Genomic DNA, 17,602 nt, shown 5'->3' with positions numbered 1-17,602 from the left:
TTACCATTGCGCTAGATTGTGGCCTACCGTTATTGTTCTGAGCATTGTTTCCGGTGTTGTTTTGCCTGAAACCGTCTTTTCTGTTGTTATCATCATTATTGTTATTGTTCCACTCGTTGTCATATAATTTTTGACATCCTCCTGTATGAGGTCCAAGGAATCGATTACCGACAGAAAATTTCTCCAGGTCAGTATCAGGAACATTGACTAATTCCTCTCGTATATTTATGGGAAGACGAGTTTTTAATATGCTAAGAGCGTCTCTGTGAGAGACCAGTCACCCCAGTATCTAGTCGAGCTAATATATTTCTCGAAGTAGTTTCTGAGATTTCCCATTTTGGGAATGTATAATTCCGTGCTGTATACAAGCTTCCTAAGACGTTCCTGTACATATGTTGACCAGAACCGTCCTAAAAAGCTTTTCTCAAAATCCAGAAATGTGTTGTATGTCTCTGCAACTTTTAGTGCCCATAGTGATGCATCTGCAGTTATATGTGAGACGAAAAGCTGAATTTTCTGCCTCTCTGTCCATGATCTTGACAAAACATTTCGGAAATTCTTTATGAATATCACAGTGTTGATATTCTTTTTGTCATCATTGGAAGTTTGGAGCTGGCGATGTTTGGTCAAACTTTCCTTTTGCATTAAGTTTGTCATAGTTGGTGTGCCTGGTTCCGTGTAAGTCATACTTATGTATACTTATAGCCGGTGTTGATACACGGCATTCTTTCATCCCTAGTCACGGGTTCATACAAAGGCGGTGGCATTGGCGTATCACCATACTGAGCAACAGCGTGGAGTGCATCATTTCGCTCTGCGTTGTTTTCATTACGAATTTGCCTGCTAGGTTGTCCGACCTGCGTTTGTCGGTTACCTCGTCACATGGATATGGTAGACGGTATGATTTCCCTAATACTAGTTAGCTCCTCACGTAGGCCTTCGCCAGTTTCACCTTTGCCAAAGATTACCTTTACTGTGGCGTTTTCTACCTCTTTCTTTACCTCCCTCTGGATGGTCTCCCTCATCTGTGTACTCATTTTGTCCACAGTTGAAGTGACTTTTTTCACTTGACCTTCTAAAATGTCATGAGATACTTTTATTCCCATCAGATTTGCCGTCAGTTTTTTCACACCATCCGGCAGGTCTTTGCAGTTAGTCTGCAAAGTAGTAATGTCTTCGCGAACACTATCCTCCTTAATATTCTTCTCGATAGCTTTATCACGAGCATCTGAGACTACATTTAGTCTTGATACTAACTCCTCATCTCGAGCGATTAATGCTTGATTTAGTTGTATCATTTTCTTCTCCCTAAGCTCCTGCTCCCTCGCTCTTTTTCTGTTGCAGCCTGCCTGCCTTCACGTTCTTTTTTCTAATGCAGCTCTTTTTCTAATAAAGACTGTTTCCTATCTTGTTCCTTTTCAAACTCGATCAGGAGTTGTTTTTCCCCAATAGCCTGTCGTTTTTCACACTATTTTTCTTGCCTAGCTTGTTTTTCTTCGCGTTCTTTTTCTCTTACACCCGGTTTTTGTAACAGGATAATAATTAAATCTGTTCCTGGTACAATCTGTGTTAGAAGATCAGCTAATTCTGCCCCCTCAGAGAAATACCGATAACATTTTCACTACTGGACGTAGTAAACACATTTCCTTTGTCTACGTCCTGTTCCGTATCCGGAATAGTTTTATCTACACTTTGCGTTCCGGTTTCCCACGTGGAAATTGCAGTTGTCGGTAAAGCCTGAATCACTGTCGCATCTGTTTCCTGCGTACGATCATTCTCTCAGGGTCAGGTATTTCTTTTCGCTTTGGCCTAACCATTGTGCTAAGCTATTATAAAACTTTACATGCAATACACATAAAATACTCAAAATACAAAAAAAACCTTATAACTAAACACACACTAACATTTGCACAAACCCCTGCCGGGGTGGCCGAGCGGTTCTAGGCGCTACAATCTAGAACCGCGCGACCGCTACGTTCGCAGGTTTGAATCCTGCCTCGGGCATGGATGTGTGTGATGTCCTTAGGTTAGTTAGGTTTAAGTAGTTCTAAGTTCTAGGGGAGTGATGACCACAGCAGTTAAGTCCCATAGTGCTCAGAGCCATTTGAACCATTTGCACAGAATTGTCGCTGCAACAGTTGAAGAATGTCTCACAGCTGACATTTCGCACGTAACTCGTGCTGCGTTTATCTATAGCCAGTTCAAAAAATATGATCTGCGCATACAGCGTAAGGTTACTGGTAAACGACCTGAAAGTGAACACAGGCACATCGATCGCTACCAGTGATACCTTCCCTGAATAATACTCTGATATAGTTTACTGTAAGTGACCAACTCCAGTTTATTAGGTAATTTGCTTTTGTTTGCTTTACTTTTCTTGCTTTTATTTCATTTAAATGTCAGTTTACATGAAAAGAAAATGCAGTTTAATTAGTGTAACACAACTTATGACTACATACACACAAAACAGATAAAATTTGTTTATCTGGCCCCACGCTGGTCTCCAGTGTAGTATAATTTGTGTGTGTAAATATGAATGAATGATCTGTGTGTAATGTACTGTAATTGCAAAGTGTTGCATTAAATTGTCTTTTAAACAAATCATGATTAATTATTTTTATCACAGTTCTTCTTAGAATCTTTTAAACTGTAAAAACGTTAACACAGATTTATTTCACCCAACATTTCGGTGTGCTAATTGATTATAATTATTTCCTTTTATTGTAGTTATGTTACCATGCAGATACGTGTTATGCAAACCAAGGAAAAAATATAACTTATGAACATGATATCTTTTGGTCTCAGGATTGAAACTCTATAGTGTTTATTTGTATGAATATTTATTACTAGTACACTGGTTTGTTAATTTTAATTCTATGAAGCAAATTCAGTTATAGTCTTTTCTGTAACTGCGTCTACGTGAAACATATCGTACTCGACATTCGTGGCCCAGTACGAGAAAAGTTGCATCAGAAAATAAAAATAGTGACGTACTTTAATACTTTCATAAATGCATAAACTGATTAAGTTACCTCAATAATATCTGGGCTAGAAGAGCCATAATGGCGGACAACAATAGGGTAAAGATCGTAGCTAATAAAACTGTTGATAAGTGCAGGAAAGGACGCAATTCTGCTATAAATAAAAGATTGTTTCAATAGTAATAAATAACATTCTATATTATGAAAACTATTTAGATAAATTACAATTATTACACTTATTACAGACCTCTTAGTATGGAACATACGAGGAAAGGGTCTTGCTAGGTCAGCGGTACTACTCGAAAACGTTCAAAGTCTTGATCAGATAAATGAAAATTAGCAGAGTGTATATTGTCTTTTTTAATCATTGACCACAGAGATAATATATCGCGTTTATTTTCTTTTCTCCTTCTCACTCGATGAATTTCACATGAGAAAATATCAATGTTTTTCACATAAATTCATAAAAAGATTAAGTCTTTTCTTCAAGTGTATTCACAGGGGAAAATACGCCAGGAGACGGCACACAGTGTACCCAAATTAACAAAATACATTTTCATGCTACTACAAACTATTACCACTGACACTTTGACAATATCATAAAAAAGCCAAGCAGAACTCCTCCTCTTCAGACGTTGGCGCCTAACTTAGCACTTTCCTGAAATGTGTTACAGAGGAATTGGTCAATCGTCACAGATTTCCCTTATGATATAACGCTGAACAAGATACAAGTTATTCGTTCCATTATAAACAGGGTGATTATAATTAAAGTAAACTTTCAAAACGCTGCGGAAATAACAACACTGGTCAGAATGGCTTCAAATTGCAACGGAATATTATCGGAGAAGGGGGAAAACGTATGGCAGAAGAAAAAAGTAGTGTGAGAATTGAAATAGTCCAAACAAACTCATTTCCACATTATATAATAAGAAAAATTATATGATTTATATTCCAATGGTAGGAATAAATTTATTGTAGGTTGGGCAGTAAAGCATGTGACTTTAATAAATTGACATGAAGTATACTGATAATGAGGTACTGTAGTATTTTGACATAAACATTAGTGGAGTATGAAAGCAGAGAGAGATGGAATTTATTGGCAATGCAGCACAATATTTGACATAAACATTAAGCATGAAAACGAGCAAAGCATAAAAACACTGAAATCTGCTGCTGAGATTACAGTATTTGATACAAACGCGCTCTGTCTCTCTCTCTCTCTCTCTCTCTCTCTCTCTCTCTGTGTGTGTGTGTGTGTGTGTGTGTGTGTGTGTGTGTATGTGTGTGTGTGTGTGTTTGTGTACGTGTGTGTATGTGCATGAGAAAGAGAGAGAGAGAGAGAGAGAGAGAAGGGGGTGGGAGGGAGAGAGAAAGTTTGTGCGTATGATAGAGACTAAGAAAGGAAATAAAGCTCTTCGTAATCCTGTACTCCTTGCCATGTTATTTCACGTGGCAAGAAGTACATAATTTGATGTGTGAAATACAGAGGTGAGTGAGTGTGAGTGTATGGATGTGTTCAGAGACAAATATCTTTGGCAGTCATATCATTTTACGTAAATATTTTAAACTTTCCTAGCCATGAAGGTTACGTAATTGTGTTCGACATATCTTTGAACTTTTGGCCATTTTTAAGCAACTGGTGCCACATTTTAATATGTACTATGCTGTGATTGGTCTATTTCATTGAAATAGTGGGTGGAAAGGGGTGGAGAGGGGGATATGGTATAAGGCTTATCATGTGATGATATCGACGACATAGATAAATGAGGTGTGGCTTCGACAAAATGTAAACAATGTTGGCCAGAACGGCTAATGTAAACAAAGTGTGCCATATAGTTGGTATTTGTACTACGCGTTTGAAAGCTGGACTACATATTGAAGGCAGATTGGAATGATAAGCAAATTACTGATTAGCATGCAGGGGTACAGTATCCGTTGGGGTTGTTTGGGTGAAGAGACCAAACAGCGAGGTCAGCGGTCTCATCGGATTAGGGAAGGACGGGGAAGGAAGTCGGCCGTGCCCTTTCAAAGAAACCATCCCGGCATTTGCCTGGAGCGATTTAGGGAAATCACGGAAAACCTAAATCAGGATGGCCGACAGTACCCGTATTTATAATACCTATTGTACGGGATATAAATGCGACATATCCTGCAATAAAAGGGTTATCGTTGACTCCGATAATGCCTTTCAGGAAACGCAACAAACAAAGAGGGAAACTCGCCACTTTTGTATGAGCCGCGGCCTAATCGGGTCGTAAACATAGCTTCTCGTTGCTTTAACAATTTCAGTGTGTAATTGTGGCACAGAATGATATTCAGGATCTATTTTTAGATATGTAATAACAGAAGTTGCATTCTTCATTAGTAGAGAGTGTTTCAACCAAAACTGTATTTCATCAACTTGAACCAGTCATTATCCGATCGCAAAGCAGATCACCAAAAGAAAATATATGGAGTCACAGTACGAGATGTAAGTTTGACGAAGCTACTCTTTCCCCCTTTGTCGCTCTCTCTCTCTTTCTCTCTCTCTGATCGTTTACTTGATTCCAACTCTACGTGATCCCCTGAAGTAAAGTACACCAGTTTCTTCTCTTCGCCATTATCTACCGAGAACTCTCCAGACTGGATCCATTACTTCTTTGATGCCATCACCCATCTCACCCTTTCCGTCTTCCTCTGCTAGTGCTTGCGATGTTCCCCAGCATTAAGGCCTTTTCCAGTGATTCATGACTTTCTTATGATGGGGGCAACCAGTTTTTGTTTCAGTATTAAACCTTCCAAGCAGAATTCTGGTTTTATTTGGTGTAATGTCTATCCGTTCGTTCTCTTTGCAGCCCTTGGAACTCTGAAGAGTTTTCTCAAACACTGCATTTCAAAGGAGTCTGTTCTGCGACGTTCAGCCTTTCACATCTGGAAAGGCCATACTCTTTACCATACGGATCTTTACTGTTAAAATTATGTCCCTACTCCTTAAAATAGTGTGATGGTTGGAAATTGCCTTCTTATCAAGTAACAAGCTTCTCTTCATTTCGGAGCTGCAGTCACCATCAGCAAAATCTGGGAGCCGAGATAACTGAACAGAGAATCTATCTCCTCCGTTTCTCCTCGTACATGCCACAAAGTAATAGGTGTAATAGTCATAATTTTCATTTTCTTTACAAACAACATTAGTCCAGCCTTTAAATTTTCTTCTTTCAGCTTCAGTAAGAGGACCTCCAACTGTTCTTCTCTCTCTGGAATCAGGGTAGTCTCATCCGCATATGTAAGGTTATCCATATTTATTCCAGCTATTTTAATTCCGGTCCCATCTTCCTCTAACCCAACAGTCCTCTGCGTACAGACTGAATAAATAAGGTGACAATATGCGGCCGTAGCGCACTCTATTCCGAAACTTGACTCACTTAGTTGCCCCTTACATGGTTCTCACTGTGGCTTCATGGCCAGAGTGCAAATTCAGTATAAGGTAACTGAGGTGATCCGATACTTCCAAGTTGTTGAGTACCTCTCATAATTTATTGTGGTCGACACAGTCAAAGGCTTTAGCATAATCAATAAAGCAGTGATATACGTCTTTTTGGAATTCTCTTGCCTTCTCCATAATCCATCGGATGTTGGCAACTGTATATCTGCTACTTTTTGCTTTACAAAATCCAGCTTGTTCTTCAAATATCTCTCGCCGTATATATTGGCGAAGTGTATTCTGTAAGATTTTAGGATTGACTTTGCTAGAATGTGAGATAAGTGCGAGTGTTCGGTGATTTGAATATACTCTAAAAATTTTCTTCTTTGGAATTGGGATGCATACCAAACTTTTCTAGTCTTTTTTCACAGTTAGATGTCCGTATTTACTGACAAACTGAACGCAACACATCCATTGCATTCTCTTCAATGGCTCTGAACAATTCTATTGGAATTGCATCATGTCCACTAACCTCGTTTTTGACAAGATTTTCTACGTCCCATTTCGTTTGACCTCATCCAAAAATACATGGTTCTTGGCTCTAAGCTCACTTGAACTTCATTATTACCAATACGTAATTCTTTCTTATACGGATCTTATACGTATTCTGCCCATCTTCCTTAATGCCCTCTGCTTCTGTTAGATCGTCACCATTTCTGCCCTTTATCATTCCAATTTTCGTGTGAATTTTTTTTTTATATTTCTAATTTCCTTGTCTGACGCACTCAGTTATTGTCTTCCGCTTCTTTGAACTGTTTATTTAAGAAGATATTCTTGTCACTTCTAGCTTATTTACGAAACCCTGCATTCAGTTTATACATTGCTGATATACCCACTGTGATTTTTGCTTTCTTTCATTCTTCTGCAGTTTGAAATGTTTTAGCCAATGAGTATTTGGCCTTCTTGTGATTCTTTTTCTTTGGAATGTATTTTTCTGCTGGCTCCTTGCCAGCAATCCACAACTCTTTTCTATGTTATAACTCCTAAGGCGTTAAATTTGTTCCTGCCTTCTGCTCTATAACCAGAAGATATGCTTTTAAGGTCATATCTGTAATATGCAACAGCTTTAGCTGCTTTTCTCAGCTTCAGCTGGACTTTTCAATTAAGAGCAATCAGCTCCAGGGCTTGTTCAGGTTGATACAGTCTTCTACTTATGATTACAAAGTACGTAATCAGTTTGGCCGTCTGGATAAGTTCGGGTGTATAGTCGTCGTCGGAGTAGCTGGAACACTGTGTTGGTAATAACCAACAAACTACCTTGGCAGAATTCTAAGAGTCTCTGTCCTACTTTATTTCTTGTACCGAGACCATATTATCCCACCACAACACATACAATTTGATTTCTCACTTTGGCCTTTCAATCTCCAACTACGAAACAATTTCCTTTTCAGGTATCAATAGCAGTAAAAAAAAAGCACTCCGTCTTCAGGCCACAAGTGGCCCATCGGGACCATCCGACTGCCGTGTCATCCTCAGTTGAGGATGCGGATATGATGGGCGTGTGGTCAGAACACCGCTCTCCCGGTCGTTGTGATGGTTTTCTTTGACGGGAGCCGCTACTATTAGAGATGGGGGATCCACTCTTGAACTAATTCATAGAGTTGAATCTTTCAAAGGAGTGAACAATCAGTGGTTCAGAAAAAAAGAACGGTAGCTCCAAACGTTTCCCACGGCAGAGAGAGAGAGAGAGAGAGAGAGAGAGAGACGGAGCATATCAGCAGCGCCTCTGCTGGTCAGAGCACAGTGCACGCCACACAACACAGCCAGCACCGGCCTCTGCCCTGCTTCTACCTTGGCTGCCTGCATTGTGCAGTGCTCCATTGGATTTTGTGTTTCACATATGCCGTGCCGTCTCTGTGCGTCGTCTGCCGCGTGCAGTGTCGCACTCTGTCGGCGATCGTTTCAGTCGCACGTCCTGCCCTCTGGGCAGCTGATGCGAGCAACAGGACAGAGAGCCACCTAGCGGATAACATAGGAACTACTTGCAACAACCTGCTCGCAAGGGAATGGACCATTTGTCTCGGAGCGGGTGAGTTCACCGCTCCCCCCCACCCTCGGAACTCGCCCGTTAAACGCTCACCCCACCGTCTCGACTCTAGCCAGAGCGTTGAGCAAAGCGACTCAGGTGTCACTCTGGTCGCTGCGGTCTCAGCTCATGCAGTAATACAGCTCGCGGCTCGACCTACTCGACTCAGCGCCTCTGCATCGGAGTTCGTCCCTACTGGATATTGTTCTTCGTAGTAATACCACTATGTATATTACATTATTATGTTATGTATACATCAGTTGTTTTTATTTTATTTTTATTTGTTTAAACTGATTAGATTAGGTTCCTGATAACTCCTCTTACTATAGGATTTTTATTATGGACACTCGAATTTACGCTTTAATTACGAGCGAACCGATAAATGTATCGCAAAATGTGATACACCAATATTTTCCTTGTTTTATTCTGCGTAAGGCTATATGCAGCATTTTCGTTTTACAGTCAAATTTATATTTTGCGATTTTAGGCGTCTTCGGAAGGAAACGTTCACTTTAAAAATATATGGCTTGCGATGTATTTGTATGAGGTTAATGAAATTTTAATACATTATAGCCAAATATATTGTTAATGTAAATCTCAAGTTACGAAATTCTCCGATCACCCAAAAAACCACGATAGTGCAAAATAAATCAATAATCAAAAACTTTGTCATATCGTGGAAATTTCAATAAACAATACAAAATTCTTACTCATTATCTGTGTTCAAGATCAAAATACAGGTATAGTACTGGAATAAACCATGTTTAAAGGGCAATGTGCCTTCCATTTATTTTCTACTGTAAATGAGTGGTGAGTCATGAAAAAGAGCTAATTCATTTCAGGGAGTGAACAGTTCTGATCCAATCTCTGAAAAAAACAGTTTTGCCCATCTCTAGCTACTATTCGGTCGAGTAGCTCCACAATTGGCATCACGAGGCTGAGTGCACCCCGAAAAATGGCAACAGCGCGTGGCAGTCTGGATGGTCACCCATCCAAGTGGCGGCCACGCCCGACAGCGCTTAAATTCGGTGATCTCACGGGAACCGGTGTATCCACTGCAGCAAGGCCGTTGCCTATCAATAGCAGTAGTTCTTGAAAATCCCTGTAAAACTAGTCTATAACATCCTCTTCAGCAACGGTGGTTGGTGTGTCAATTTCAGTGACTGTCATATTAAGATATTGACCTTGAAATCAAATGGACATCATTCTATCATTTTTATAGTTGCACCCCATTACAGTTTTTCTTACTCTGTTACTATCTATGAAGGCTACTCCATTATTTCTGTTGTTCTCTTGTTTGTCCAGAATAATATGCTATATAGTCATCTAAAGTAAATGCTCCCCTCCTAGTCCACGTCATTTCACTGATCCCAACATCTCGATGCCATTTCTTCCCGTTTCTCTTTTGACTACGACCAGGTTTTCTTGATACACGGACCTCACATTCAGTGTTTGTCAATAGTACTTCTTCCTGCAGCATCGTGCTCTGCATGAGATTTCTTTCAACCTGATTCCCTCTGTAAATAAAAATAGAGAACTTGAAGCTCTGGTACATTTTGAATTGAGTAATGCCATGTAGTTTTCTTGGGATAGTTTCAGTGGTGGATCCCCATCGCCTGCCACTGACCTTCAAAGCCTATCCATCCACTGACTCAGTTTCCTACTGCAGTTGGTTACCCAATGCTGGTCGGAGCTGCTCGTTTTAACTGGGGCACCACTTGTGGGTTGGAAGCTGGAGAATCGAGGTGACAGAGGCTAAAAGAACTCTCTTCTTGAGTTGTAATCGCTTACCACTCCCATTTATTTGCCAGAGTCTCAAGATGTTTGCAGAGATTTCCTCAGGATATCTCCAGGAGGCGACGTATGCTTTAAGCATTTTGTGGTACTATGAGAGTCTTGTGAGATTGTGAAATGTATATTGACGTAACTATACCTCCCAGTGCAACTTGTGGTAGTGGTCACACAATACTGAAATTGCATTTACATATATGTCTGACATATATTTGGACCTACTTGTTTGGCATATTTTCGTTTTTTACACAAGCATGGCAGTCATTGCTTTAACTTATATAATTAAGAAATTTATGTGTATTTACCACACAGTCTGACGTTTTTCTTATCTTACGTTGATGCTTAGAGTTAATGTAAGCTCAGTGTACACATGTCACTTTTACTGTATCTAAACATTACCGTACTTTGAGTTGTCTGCTTAATTCTTAACATGATTGTTCCTGAGTTGGTTCATACGTACCTAGTCTCATTTGTGTGAATATTTTTATATGGTTTCTTGCTTCTCTTACGTTCATTTTCATGATTACGTTTTGTAGACTTTGTATTTTTAATGAGTCAGTGCAACATAGTGGCAGTAGTTCTCTATTTACGTAATGCTACCCTACAGTAGGCTGCACACATAGGGCTTACAGTTTATCAGCTCTCTTATGCTACTTCTATTTTTTTTTAGTGCTTCACTAGTAGTATACAAGTTTAGTACACTTTTTTACTATTATTCTTATTATTATTATGCAACGTACCTCGTTTTACATACATGCTCATGTTCACAGTTACTTGAAATTAGCGTCACTAAGAGACTGTGATATAGCATTGACAGCAATTATGTGATACTCAATAAGTTTTTGCGGATGTAAAATAATGGCTGTCTTGATGTAACCCGTACAATTGTTTTAACAAATGTTTACTATTTTGCTTCACGAAGGGAACAGATATTTCCTGTACGAGTACATGTTGTCATAGTGCATACGCCTATACATCGTATTTTGGTGTATCCAGTATACACTCCTGGAAATGGAAAAAAGAACACATTGACACCGGTGTGTCAGACCCACCATACTTGCTCCGGACACTGCGAGAGGGCTGTACAAGCAATGATCACACGCACGGCACAGCGGACACACCAGGAACCGCGGTGTTGGCCGTCGAATGGCACTAGCTGCGCAGCATTTGTGCACCGCCGCCGTCAGTGTCAGCAAGTTTGCCGTGGCATACGGAGCTCCATCGCAGTCTTTAACACTGGTAGCATGCCGCGACAGCGTGGACGTGAACCGTATGTGCAGTTGACGGACTTTGAGTGAGGGCGTATAGTGGGCATGCGGGAGGCCGGGTGGACGTACCGCCGAATTGCTCAACACGTGGGGCGTGAGGTCTCCACAGTACATCGATGTTGTCGCCAGTGGTCGGCGGAAGGTGCACGTGCCCGTCGACCTGGGACCGGACCGCAGCGACACACGGATGCACGCCAAGACCGTAGGATCCTACGCAGTGCCGTAGGGGACCGCACCGCCACTTCCCAGCAAATTAGGGACACTGTTGCTCCTGGGGTATCGGCGAGGACCATTCGCAACCGTCTCCATGAAGCTGGCCTACGGTCCCGCACACCGTTAGGCCGTCTTCCGCTCACGCCCCAACATCGTGCAGCCCGCCTCCAGTGGTGTCGCGACAGGCGTGAATGGAGGGACGAATGGAGACGTGTCGTCTTCAGCGATGAGAGTCGCTTCTGCCTTGGTGCCAATGATGGTCGTATGCGTGTTTGGCGCCGTGCAGGTGAGCGCCACAATCAGGACTGCATACGACCGAGGCACACAGGGCCAACACCCGGCATCATGGTGTGGGGAGCGATCTCCTACACTGGCCGTACACCACTGGTGATCGTCGAGGGGACACTGAATAGTGCACGGTACATCCAAACCGTCATCGAATCCATCGTTCTACCATTCCTAGACCGGCAAGGGAACTTGCTGTTCCAACAGGACAATGCACGTCCGCATGTATCCCGTGCCACCCAACGTGCTCTAGAAGGTGTAAGTCAACTACCCTGGCCAGCAAGATCTCCGGATCTATCCCCCATTGAGCATGTTTGGGACTGGATGAAGCGTCGTCTCACGCGGTCTTCACGTCCAGAACGAACGCTGGTCCAACTGAGGCGCCACGTGGAAATGGCATGGCAAGCCGTTCCACAGGACTACATCCAGCATCTCTACGATCGTATCCATGGGAGAATAGCAGCCTGCATTGCTGCGAAAGGTGGATATACACTGTTCTAGTGCCGACATTGTGCATGCTCTGTTGCCTGTGTCTATGTGCCTGTGGTTCTGTCAGTGTGATCATGTGATGTATCTGACCCCAGGAATGTGTCAATAAAGTTTCCCCTTCCTGGGACAATGAATTCACGGTGTTCTTATTTCAATTTCCAGGAGTGTATAATGATTCAATCATTGGAACAGTTATGATATCTTATATGTAAATAGTTAACAGTTTATAACTCACTTATAGATCTTGCCGTTGGATTGTTGGTATAGGTAATAATCAATTAATTCTGGAGTTCATTAACAGTCAATGACTAATTAATATAATTACTGGGCTTCAATTATCCATTTTAATTGTATTTCTTCGAATCCAAATTTCATTTTTATGCTTGACTGGTATGAAAAATTTAATTTCGTTGACGATATGTGACGGTACAACAACTTTATGTATAATGATTATTGTACAGGATATGAATGCAACGTATTTAACTACATTAAGTTTAGCGCTGTATGTAAGAAAAGATTACACAGAGGGTTTCTCATTCAGATATCACACTGTGAGAGTTTGTTAGTGAGAATATCGTGTTACATTTTGTGTAAAAAGAGAAAAGTCCACTACAGCTATAGTATTCTATAGCATGTATCGGATTTCGGCAGCGGTCGTTTCACGGCCTATGTTGACTGCACTTTTTTGTTCTTCAATGCTACTGCTCGCATTAATCATGATTCCACGGCTGTCATGTAAATATGGAATCGATGGGTTCAGGAGGGCCATACATCATGCCGTGCATGACCTCTACATTAACAGTTAAACTCCGCAAGCTATGTTACGGTACATGGTGGAGGCTACTTTGCGTTCCACTTTCACTTCCCCCCCCCCTCCCCCTCCTCCTACTTTAGTCGCGAACGGTTCGCGGGAAGAACGATTGTTGCTAAGCCTCTGTGTTAGATCTAACCTCTATTATTTTAACTCCGTGGTCTTCCTGCGAAAGATACGTAGGAGGAAGTAATATGTGGATGACAGTTCTAGGAACGTACGTTACCCGCCAGGGTAGCCGAGAGCGCTAACGCGCTGCTTCCTGGACTCGGGTAGGCGCGCCAGCCCCGGATCGAATCCGCCCGGCGGATTAACGACGAAGGCCCGCCGGCCAGCCTGGATGTGGTTTTTAGTCGGTTTTCCACATCCCGCTAGGTGAATACTGGGCTGGTCCCCACGTTCCGCCTCAGTTGCAGTGTCGCAGAGATTTGACACACGTCCGCACTATTTCACGATTTACACTAGATGCAGACAGCTGGGGTACACTGATTCCATCCCTGGGGGTACAGGGTGGCGGCAGGAAGGGCATCCGCCCACCCCTAAAACTAAACTTGCCAAATCCGTTGTAACCACGCCGATCCTGCGATCGCTGCAGGACTATGGCGTAAGCGAAAGAAAGAAAGAAAGATAGAAATTCTAGGAACGTATGTTCTCGGAATTTTAACAGTGATGCAGTACCCCTCTCTTGCAGTGTCTGCCACTGTATCTGCCTGTACGTCTCCGTGGCGCTTTCGTACATAATAAATGAACCTGTAACGAACTGCGCTGCTCTTTTTTGGCGCCTGTGTTTCTTCTATCAGCAAGAATCTGTTACGGATCCCAGACTGACGACCAGTTTTCAAGTAGAGGCCGAACGAGGGTATTTCAAGCGCTTTCCTTTGTGGATGGACTATATTTCCGGAGGATTCTTCCAGTGAATCTGTCTGACATTTGACTCACGTACGATTAGCTTTATGTAGTTGTTCCACTTGAAATCACATGGTACGCGTACTTCTGGATATTTTGTGCGTGTGTTTGCTTCCACTGATTGTTCTGCAATCGCGCAGTCATACGATGACAGGTATTTTTTTCTTATTTTTAATCAATACGTAAACTTTTATTTATGTTGAGTCTACACTAATCCCTGTAAGTGTCGATCTCCTGCAGGCCTTCTTGCACTTCACTAGAATTTTCTAGCATTACCACTTCTCTGCATCGAAATGCCTCATGAAACTTACGACGTTATCCACTAGGTCATCTACGTATATTGTGAGAAGTAATGGTCGTTTTACACTCCCTTTGGGTACAGTCAAAGTTACTTTTACGTCTGAAGACTTCTCTACGTTCAGAATGACATGCTGTGTTCTGTTTGCTAGAAACTACGAATCCATTTACGCAGCTGGTCTGACATTCGATACGCTCGTATTGTGTTCATTAGGCGGCAGTGCGAAACTGTACCGAACGGCATGTGGAGGTCAAGGAACGCAGCCGTTATCTACTGCTTCGTGAGTCTCGTGGACGAACAGAGCGAGCTGGATTTCACACGGTCGTCGTTTTCGGAACCCATGTTAATTACTACAGAGGAGATATCGTTCTCGAGAAGTATCGGAAAACTTGTTCGCGACTCTTTTTGGAAATTGGAGTGACCTCATCTTCCTTCGAATAGTCAGGAACGTTTCGCTCCTTCACCGTCGTAGATTGGGAGACACTGCTGCTAGAAGAGGAACAAGTTTTTTACCTACTCTTTGTAAAATCGTTTTGATGATGATGATAATGTTTGGTTTGTTGGACACTCAATTGCGCGGTCGTGAGCGCCCGTACAAAGACCCAATTTTCAAACAGTCCAATTTTTTTGAATGACCAGTCTAGCCACTGGCAGGAATGATGATGAAATGATATAACTTGACAGTTATATAACTTGTTATGTATTTCACTGTTATTGTCTAACTGCTTTCAGAAAACACTTGATAATGGCACTTTGAAGCCGAAATGATGATTGTGTAAGTGTAAATGTAACACTGTAAATAAACAACAGTCTAATGGCGGTACTGACTTTAAATAAATATATTATGATTGTGGCCCCACATTATGAAAAAGTTATATAGTGAGTCCTTACTTAGTGTAACCGTTTGCTCTCTGTCAACCTCCGTTTCGATGCCATTACGATCACAGATTGTCTGGACGGATGGCTTTAATCGGTTTATTGATTTAACACGAGACTAACTGTTGACTCGGTAGCTGGAATTATACGTTCGAATTCATTGAACGCTTCACACATGGCTGTCCTCATCGTAATTTTGCCTTCGATCAGTTTTTGTTTGTCTGTGGGGCTTTGGGTACGTTTATTTTTGCAGAGAAGCTCTCTTTGCTGCACTGATTCCCTGATGTACGTTGAGTCTAGAAGTCTGGGCCTGCTGGAGACCAGGAAGTGAACGTTATTTTCGCGAGTCGGTTCTCTGATTAATTGGTCGAAGCAATTTTCGAATAATACATTTAGAACTATTTCGAATGAGCCCCTGTCCCTACTACCCGCTTAACAACTTGGAGCTCAGGGTCTATAGCTTGTCAGCTACTTCTGTGGACAATTATCATTAGATATATATTTTGAGACGAAATTGGTGATGCTGACACTGTAGATGACAGTATCGTGTCAGAGATTCAAATGATTGATTGTTGTCGTTTTTTGGAGTCGAATCCTTATTTTTTGAAAAAAGAAAAAAAAACACACACACAGATCTGAAAATGTACTTGGAAGAAAACATCCTGAGCAGTCAACAGGTAAGAAACTCTTTTCTACTTCTTTGCTTACAAACTTCAGATTTGGTTGAGAACATGTTAACTGCAGTTTATTTGGGAGTGATTGTGTGTTGAAGTGGATGGGAAGTTTCAAACATGCAGTCTCAATCTTATGCTGTTTCGATGTCTATGCCTCAGCATCCGCTATTATTACCAAAAGTTTCAACACTAATAAGACACAGTGTCTACAAAGTTAACAAAGCAAAACTTTAATTAGCGACGTGTGTTAGGCTAAGGCGTTTTATACATTTTAATTCTTTTTGCTTCCATAAAAGGAGGTATACAGAATTTTATATGACTGTCTTTAGACGAATGGTGTCAGAGCAGGAGGAGAGTGAAAGGTGAAGCGAAGGGTTGAAATTAGAATAATAGGGAGGGAGGTGATGGTGTAGGGAAAGGGAGGGGCACAGATGCACGTGCATCAAGAAATTTCCGGTCTCTACAGGGTGTCCCAAAAAAAACATCGACACGCTTTAGTGAAACGTTCCTTACACCAAAACAACAAAAGAGGTCTAGTATGCATGGACTCTAAAACACAAGCCTCAAGAGCTACGAACACTTGTTCAGTAGAAGAGATGTGTTTCATACTAGCGAAGATGAAAAGTGCTCCTGGCTATTAAAGTATGCATTTTAGACCCAATGTTTGCTGGACTTTTTTTCTAGGTTTAGTCCATATTACCTCGTCCCACAATATGGAAAGTAAAGTCGTTGCATCAGCAGAGATATGTTTCACAGAACCTAAGATGAACAAGTGCTCATAGCTCTTGAGGTATGCATTTTAGAACCTATATTTACTAGACATTTATTCTTGTTTTGCTGTAAAAAAGCTGTCCCTAACGCGTGTCGATGTTTCTTGGGACATCCTAAATAGAGTGTTCGCCGTATTTGTAACAGAAAAATCTCTTGAAGTATTTTGTCGCTCATCATTTTAGGACTAATGCTGTGCCTCAACAACACCGAGCTACCGGCCTGAACCAAAGAGTAGAATTCAATAGAGACAAGTACGTGACGGCGGTGAAGCAAACTGAATGCCGTCAGAACGAAACGGCGTGGTACAAGACAGTGGTAGATAGTGTATCAAATAATTACAAAATAATGTTCGTCAGCTACAGCCAGAATCGAAATAATACCAGTTTATGGCAGACGAACACTTGATACTTGTCGCCTTTCAGCAATGACTGTGTCACATATACGTAAATAATCTAGTCCAACGCGATCTAATGTGAGACATTGAGAATAAGGCGACATGGTCTGGAAAATTCAGTTTGGTATCAGTCTTCGTGTGGTTTATTAAACTCTTTACAATATATATGATACATCCAACACAGAAAAATTCAACGATCAGTTGGAGAAATGTGAAACTTTCAAGTTTCGGCAACAGAGCGCAAAAAAAACAGCCGGCCGCTGTGGCCGAGCGGTCCTAGGTGCTTCAGTCCGGAACCGCGCAACCGCTACGGTCGCAGGTTCGAATGCTACCTCAGGCGTGGATGTGTGTGATGTCCT

The sequence above is a fragment of the Schistocerca cancellata genome, chromosome 7, assembly GCF_023864275.1.
Source record: "Schistocerca cancellata isolate TAMUIC-IGC-003103 chromosome 7, iqSchCanc2.1, whole genome shotgun sequence".
Classification (NCBI taxonomy): domain Eukaryota; kingdom Metazoa; phylum Arthropoda; class Insecta; order Orthoptera; family Acrididae; genus Schistocerca; species Schistocerca cancellata.
This window is presented reverse-complemented; position numbering follows the sequence as displayed.